This window comes from Cebus imitator, unplaced genomic scaffold (genome assembly GCF_001604975.1).
Source record: "Cebus imitator isolate Cc_AM_T3 unplaced genomic scaffold, Cebus_imitator-1.0 Scaffold366, whole genome shotgun sequence".
In the NCBI taxonomy this organism is placed as follows: Eukaryota; Metazoa; Chordata; class Mammalia; order Primates; family Cebidae; genus Cebus; species Cebus imitator.
In genome coordinates this window covers 141,411-149,249 of record NW_016107681.1, presented here as the reverse complement: position 1 = coordinate 149,249, position 7,839 = coordinate 141,411, and the positions used below count along the sequence as shown (strand labels likewise).

The 7,839-nt window shown below is 44.6% G+C and overlaps 1 pseudogene across 1 annotated transcript; it reads left to right on the top strand.

Annotated features, from left to right (window-relative positions):
* The first annotated feature begins 2,532 nt into the window (after positions 1-2,532).
* LOC108288148 lies at positions 2,533-3,293 on the top strand (annotated as a pseudogene). Its single transcript, XR_001818618.2, has one exon. The product of XR_001818618.2 is annotated as a ferritin heavy chain-like (transcript).
* Positions 3,294-7,839: the final 4,546 nt, after the last annotated feature.

Sequence of the window (7,839 nt, the reverse complement as noted above, 5' to 3'; positions counted from 1 at the left end):
AAATTCTACATTGAAGACTAAGGGAAAAAGAGGTTTCATTATGAGCTGGAACTATTGCATTTTCAAAAGATGGCTGCAACAATATCCAACACACTTTTCTGCTGCGTAATCTGCCACTCCTCCATCAAGTAGAGGAGACAATTTTTCCACTCCCTTGAATCTGGGTGAGTTCTGTGACTGTTTTGACTGGTAGAATGAGGTGGAAGAGAGGCTGTGTGATTGGAAAGGCGAGGTCACAGAAAGCCTTGCAGCTTCCACCTGGCCTGTCAAGAATGCTTGCTCTTGGGATACTCCCTCTTGGAACCCAGCCACCTAAGAAGCCCAATTTACATGCAGACACTACATACAAGGCATTGTCGTCAACAGCCACAGGTAAGTTCCCAGCCAGTGGCCAACATTAACTACCCGTCTTGTGAGTGAGCCATCTTGGATGTCCAGCTTGGTTAAGGCTTCAGATGACTCCAGCCCCAGCGGACACCTGACTGCAACCACATGAGAAACCAGGAGTGAAAACCCCCCAGCTGAGCCCAGTCAACTCACAGAACTGTGAGAGATAATAAGTTGTGCTACTAAGCCACTAAGGATTGGGGCACCATGCAATAATAGGTAACCAAGACAGTAGCAACTTTGGTTAGACACATGAGCCACAGGATGACACATAATTAGGTATGTTTTTAAAATCTTGGATTCAGTTTTAGGGCAATGCATCCCTAACATAGAGAGGCACTATTTCAGTTCACTTCTGCTGCCTCTGATTAAAACACTATCTTGCACTTCCAGAGAGAGACAGCGCAAGTGTGTATATTGACTGACAGGTGTCCCCTTGTGTCCTCATCTGTGTGACTGTGGAGCTCAGTCTCTCTTACACATTCTATCATGATACTTGGTGCCATATTTGTAGGTCCTGAGGGAAGAACCCATGCTGTTGTCTTCAGAGAGTTTCATGGGTTGGACTGTGCCATATATGGCAAAAATCCACCCACACATTTACTTTCAATCACCTTTATGGATGTATGATTTACATATATATTTTTTTCTTTTTACTTTTTATTTATGTAATTTATTTATTTTTTGAGACAGGGTCTCACTCTGTTGCCTAGGCTGGAGTGCAATGGAGTGATCATGGCTCACTGCAGCCTTGACTTCCTGGTATTAAGCAATCCTCCCACCTCAGCCTCCCGAGTAGCTGGGACCATAGGCACATGCCACCACTCCTGACTAATTAAAAAAAATTTTTTTTTGTAGAGATTGGGTCTCACTATGTTACCAAGGCTGATCTCAAACTCCTGGGCTCAAGCGATCCTCCTGCTTCAGCCTTCCAAAGTGCTAAATTACAAGCATGAGCCACCATGCCTGGCATCCTTTATGGTTGTATAATTTACATATGTACAATAATACGTACCTATTTTAAGTATGCAAGTTGATTAGCTTTGACAAATGTAGCCCAGGTAACCACCACCATAATCAAAGTATAGAACTTTTTCTTTTGAGACAAAGTCTCACTCTTGTCACCCAGGCTGGAGTGCAATGGTGCCATCTCAGCTCACTGAAACCTGTGCCTCCTGGGTTAAAGTGATTCTCCTGCCTCAGCCTCCCAAGTAGCTGGGATTACATGTGCCTGTCACCACACCTGGCTAATTTTTGTATTTTTAGTAGAGACGGGATTTTACCATGTTGGCCAGGCTGGTCTCAAACTCCTGACTTCAGGCGATCCACCCGCCTCAGCCTCCCAAAGTGCTGGGATTATAGGTGTGAGCCACCGCACTGGGCCTATAGAACATTTTAATCACCCCAGAGAAGTGCCCCCTGTGCCCTCAGTTCCCTCATCTCACCCCCAGCCCCTGGCAAGCACTGATTTGCTTTGCCACTATCGATCAATTTTTGTCTTTTCTGGTATTTCATATGAATGGAATCATATAGGATGCACTTTTATGTGACTACAATCTATTTTAGCATAATATTTTTAGGGTCTTCCATGTTGTTGTATATTTACAGTTAATTTCTTTTTCTTGCTGAGTCGTATACCACTGTATTGTATGTCACAATTTGTGTATTCATTCTCCTGTTGGTGGACATTTGGATTGTTTATTGTTAGGGGCTATCATGAATAAAACTGCTATGGATGTTTATGTACAAGATTTTATGGACATACGTTTCCATTTCTTTTGGGTAAATATCTAAGAGTGCTGTTACTCGGTGTGTTAGTACTCATACTGTTATACAGTATTAGTTTTCATACTGTTATAAAGAACTGCCTGAGATTGGGTAATTTATAAAGGAAAGAGGTTTAATTGACTCACAATTTAGCATGGCTGGGGAGGCCTCAGGAAACTTACAATCATGGCAGAAGGTGAAGGGGAAGCAAGTCACCTTCTTCACAAGGTGGCAGAAGGAGAACTGCCAAGTGAAGGGGAAGAGCCCCTTATAAAACCATCAGATCAGAGTTCTTCGCCCAGAGTCGCCACAGTATCGTGCTTCAACAGTGCTTGGACAGAATCTGGCGCTCGTCCCCCACCCCGGCCAGCCGCCCACAGCCAGCCCTCCATCACCTCCACACCGCGTCCTCGGACCGCCCCAAGGCCCCCGCCGCCTCTCTAGCACCGCGCAGCCACCGCCGCCACCGCCTCTCCTTAGCAGCCACCATGACGACCGCATCACCTTCGCAGGTGCGCCAGAACTACCACCAGGATTCAGAGGCCGCCATCAACCGCCAGATCAACCTGGAGCTCTACGCCTCCTGTGTTTACTTGTCCATGTCTTACTACTTTGACGGCGATGATGTGGCCTTGAAGAACTTTGCCAAGTGCTTTCTTCACCAATCTCATGAGGAGAGGGAACATGCCAAGAAGCTGATGAAGTCGCAGAACCAATGAGGTGGCCGCATCTTCCTTCAGGATACCAAGAAACGAGACCATGATGACTGGGAGAGCGCGCTGAATGCGATGGAGTGTGCATTACATTTGGAAAAAAATGTGAATCAGTCACTACTGGAACTGCACAAACTGGCCACTGACAAAAATGACCCCCATTTGTGTGACTTCATTGAGACACATTACCTGAATGAGCAGGTGAAATCCATCGAAGAATTGGGTGACCACATGACCAACTTGTGCAAGACGGGAGCACCCCAATCTGGCTTGGCAGAATATCTCTTTGACAAGCACAGCCTGGGAGACAGTGATAATGAAAGCTAAGCCTTAGGCTAATTTCCCCATAGCCACGGGGTGACTTCCCTGGTCACCAAGGCAGTGCATGCATATTGGGGTTTCCTTTACCTTTTCTATAAGTTGTACGAAAACATCCACTTAAGTTCTATGTACCACTCCTTCAAATAAAGAAATTTGGTAACCCCCCCAAAAAAATAAATAAAATAAAATAAAACCAACAGATCTCTTGAGAACTCACTATCATGAGAACAGCATGGGGGAAATTGCCTCCATGCTTCAGTTACTCTGCCTGGTCTCTCCCTTGACATGTGGGGATTATGGGAAAAATGGGGATTACCATTCAAGATGATACAAAGCTTAACCATATCACTGGGTTATATGATAAGTGTATATTTAATGTCATAAGAAACTGACAAATTGTTTTACATGCCCACCAGCAAAGTATGAGAGTTCCAGTTACTCCATATTTTTATCAACACTTGACATCATCAGTCTTTTTACTTGTGGCATCCTTGGAGAGTGTAATAGCACCTCATTTGCCCACAGATTTTTAACTGCCTACCCAACTAGGATGTCAGCAGGGATTTTTTTTTCACTGTTACATCTCCAGCCCCTGGAATAGCATGTAATAAATATTTTGGGAATAAAGGGGTTCATGTCTCTCTGAGCTTCTGTGTTTTTCTGAAATATTGATTTCTTTAGAGTGTATTGTGCGCAGAGGATTTATTTACTTATAACTGTGAGAGATATTGTCAAATTGCTTGCTTTTTAAAAAATGCTGAACCAACTTATTCTCTCACCAACACTGGTTATTGTAAATTGTTTACATTCTTCTGCCAATCAAATAAGTTAAAAATAGTATTTCATTTTGGTTTTAATTTTGCATTCTCCCTGTCATTGGGCAAAATCAAGCATCTTTTTGTATGTTTATGGGTCTTTTATACTTCTTCATCTGTGATTTGTGTTTCTATATTTTGCTTATTTCTTATTAGACTATTTTTCTAATTAATTTGTAGAAACTCTATGCTTATTGGTGATATTCACATTTTGTTTGTGCTGTATGTTGCGAACATTTTGTACAGTGACAAGCAAAATGGTCCAGTGATGACTCCAGAACCCTTCTCATGTTGCCTGCTTGAGATGAGAGCTCCTTCTTCCCCCTAGTTGGAGTGGCTGTGACAAACCCAAATTTGCTCTGGATGGAGGGCTCCCCTTTTTCCAATATGTTTGCTCCCATGTTCTGACTGTTTATTTCCTGTATGTAAAGCCACTCCAAGCTTACACAATTAAAAGATGATGAACCAGGGTGGGGAGGCCTGGGCTGCTTCCCTGGATCACAATGGGTTATGCCTCATGCTGCCAAGTGTTTACTTGAAAACTTCCCCAATAAAAGCTGCTCCTTATACATGGTGACGTTTACCTTTATCTTCTCTAGGCAGTTTCTTCCAGTCTGTCATTTATTGCAGACATTGTTTATGCTGCTTTTTTCATACACAAGATTTTCCTTTTTTTTTTTTAGAGACAAAGTTTCATTATGTTGCTCAGGCTGGCCTCAAACTCCTGGGCTCAAGCAAGTCTCCTGCCTCAGCCTACCACGTAGCTGGGATTGCACACACATGCCACCACACCCAGCTTAAGGTTTTGCTTTTATATAGTTAAATCTGTCAGTCTTTTCCATGACTTCTGGATTTCATGGCTTGCCTAGGAAGGCTTTTCACACCCCAATAATGTAAAAACTTATTTTGTATTTTTCTCTAGTACTTTTTGAGGGTTCTAATGTTTGGCTTCTTCATCTGTCTGGAATACATTATTGGATGTGGGGATGCCCACCTTCCAGGAGTCAATAGCAATGTTTCTGTCCTTGGAGCTGATTATAATGTTACTGTACTGTACTTGTTGTTTATTGCTGTATGACATATTATATCAAAGTTTAATGGCTTAAAACAAAACAAACATTTATTACCTCATAGTTTCTGTGGATTAAGAACTCAGGAACAGCTTAACTGGATAGTGCTAGCTCAGAGTCTCTCATGATATTGCAGCCAGGATGTGGGCTGGGGTTGCTGTCATCTGAAGACTTGACTGTAGCCAAAGGATTCACCTCCAAGATTGTTCACTCACACAGCTCTTGGCAGGGGGCCTCAGTTCCTTATCACATGGGCATCTCTGTAGGGCTACTTGAGCATCCTCTCAATATGGCAGCTGGCTTCTCCCAGATAGGTTGATCCATGAGAGAACAGGGCCAAAGCCACAAAGTCTTTAATAATTCAGCCTCAGAAGTCATACTCACTATTCCCACAACATCCTATTGGTCAGGGAAGGGATACACAAAGGCATAAATAACAGGAGGTGGGGATCAGTGGCCATCCTGGAGATGGGCTATCATATGCCGTCACATACATTGTCAGGCCAACGTTCTTGACTCTGTGATTCTTGGCTGTGGGTCCAAAGTACACTCAAGAACGTGAAGAGCTATCAGATAACTACTCTAAATGTCTGAAGAGGAAATCGAAAATTCTGGCTATGAACATATGGGCCTCAAAGAATCTTAAGTTTGCTGTTTTTGAACCAAGGAGAAAGTCACATTTTTCAAAGTGAATCAATCTGAGTGACAGATGGGGCCAAGGCTTGATCCCAGGGTTTCTGATACAAATTCTATGATCTCCTCCACTCTCCTGCAAGCACTCATTGGTCTTTGCTAATTACATTGGTCAAAGTCCAGTCCAGAAAACAGAAACTACTCTAGGTATTTTGAACAGATGGGAGTTAATGCACAAAATTATTTACACATATGATAGAAAAGCTGAAAAGGCAAACAGGAGACTGTGAGACAACCCAGAGATAAGTAACTGCAGGAAGCTTCAATCGCCCTAAAGCTGGAGGGATTTCATGAAGAACCAGGTCACTGGAGCCCAGCAGCTGGGGTCAGCAGGCAGAAGCTAGATATGCTGTGAGCCTGTCCACTGGGGTCTGGGGTCACAGAGGAGCTCCAGCTGCTGAGGCCGAAGGCAACGAGAAGAAATACCCTGGCTTTTCCCGTCCTCCTGTCTCCAGTCTCCTTCTAGTGCCTTCAGTTGTTGAACGCAGTTGGATGCCAGGAAACATGTAGACAGAACAGAGAATGGGAAGAGCAGGGAAGGGGCATCTGAGGGCATGAGGCCCAGGACTGGCGTGCTGGTGTTGGGCTTGTGGCAGATCTTATTTCTCCAAAATGGCCACAACAATATTTCCAGTCCTACATGTTCTTTTAGAACCATGACATTCTCCCATTGTGTCAGGCCATTACTGAATTGTTATAAAGAAATAGCTGAGACTGGATGATTTACAAAGAAAAGAGGTTTAATTGGCTTGTGGTTCTGCAGGCTGTACAGGAAGCATAGCAGCATCTGCTTCTGGGGGGTCCTCAAGAAGCTTCCAATCATGGCAGAAGGGAAAGGGGAAGCAGGCGCATCACATAACCAGAGCAGGAGTGTGGGCGTGCACGGGAGAGAGAGAGAGAGAGAGAGAGAGAGAGAGAGGGAGAGAGCGAGTGCACAGAGGTTAGATGCCACACACTTTTAAACAACCAGATCTTGTGAGAACTCACTATCACGAAGACAGCACCAAGCCATGAGGGATCCGCCTCCGTGACCCAAAAACTTCCCACCAGGCCCCACCTCCAGCACATTGAGGATTACAATTCAACATGAGATTTGGGTGGGGACAAATATCCCAACTATATCACATATCAACAGGTGGAGTCTGAAGCCCCATCCTTCATCCTCGGTGGGACTTTGCTATTGCCAAGATGAACAGAGTAGGGCAGAAGTCTTCCTCTGTGACTCCTGAGGCTGTCATAAAAAGTGATTCAGGGCCAGACGCGGTGGTTCACGCCTGTAATCCGAGCACATTGGGAGGCTGAGGCGGGTGGATCACGAGGTAAAGAGATCAAGACCATCCTGGCTAACACGGCGAAAACCCGTTTCTGCTAAAAATACAAAAATTAGCTGGGCATGGTGGAGTGTGCCTATAGTCCCAGCTACTCAGGAGGCTGAGGCAGGAGAATCACTTGAACCCAGGAGGCAGACGTTGCAGTGAGCCAAGATCGCACCACTGCACTCCAGCCTGGCAACAGAGTGAGACTCCATCTCAATAAATAAATAAATAAATAAATAAAAGATGATTAAGCTTCCGTCTGGCTCTCTCTTGCTCTTGGGATGCTGTCCGTTGGAACTCAGCCAAAGCCACCACTCTGTGAGCAAGTCCAGATCAGTCCAGCAGGCAGTACACGTGGAGAGGTAGGGCATCACCAGGAGAAGAACTGAGGCTCCAGCTGATAATCCACATAATTCTTCAGCCCCCAGCCTCCATGTCTTCCATCTGAGACTCCAGATCTCACAGAATAGCTGTCTCTGACAAGCTGTCCCTGTCACTCCCTCTGTGAGTTGGTGGCCATAACTATTTTTATCCTTTTGCCACGAAGTCTTGGGAAAATTTGTTACACAGCTATTATAACCGGGACAGCTAGGAAGAAGGGTAGGAGGAGTTTGGGTGAATAGTTGGGGCTCAGAGCAATATCAGCCTCCTCTTGGATCTTCTCTGTTGGGGTAGAATTGCAACCGATAATTGCATTTGGTTGGAGAGCCTGTGGAGGCCAATGTCACCCCTCTGCAAATTCTTTTTTTTTTTTTTT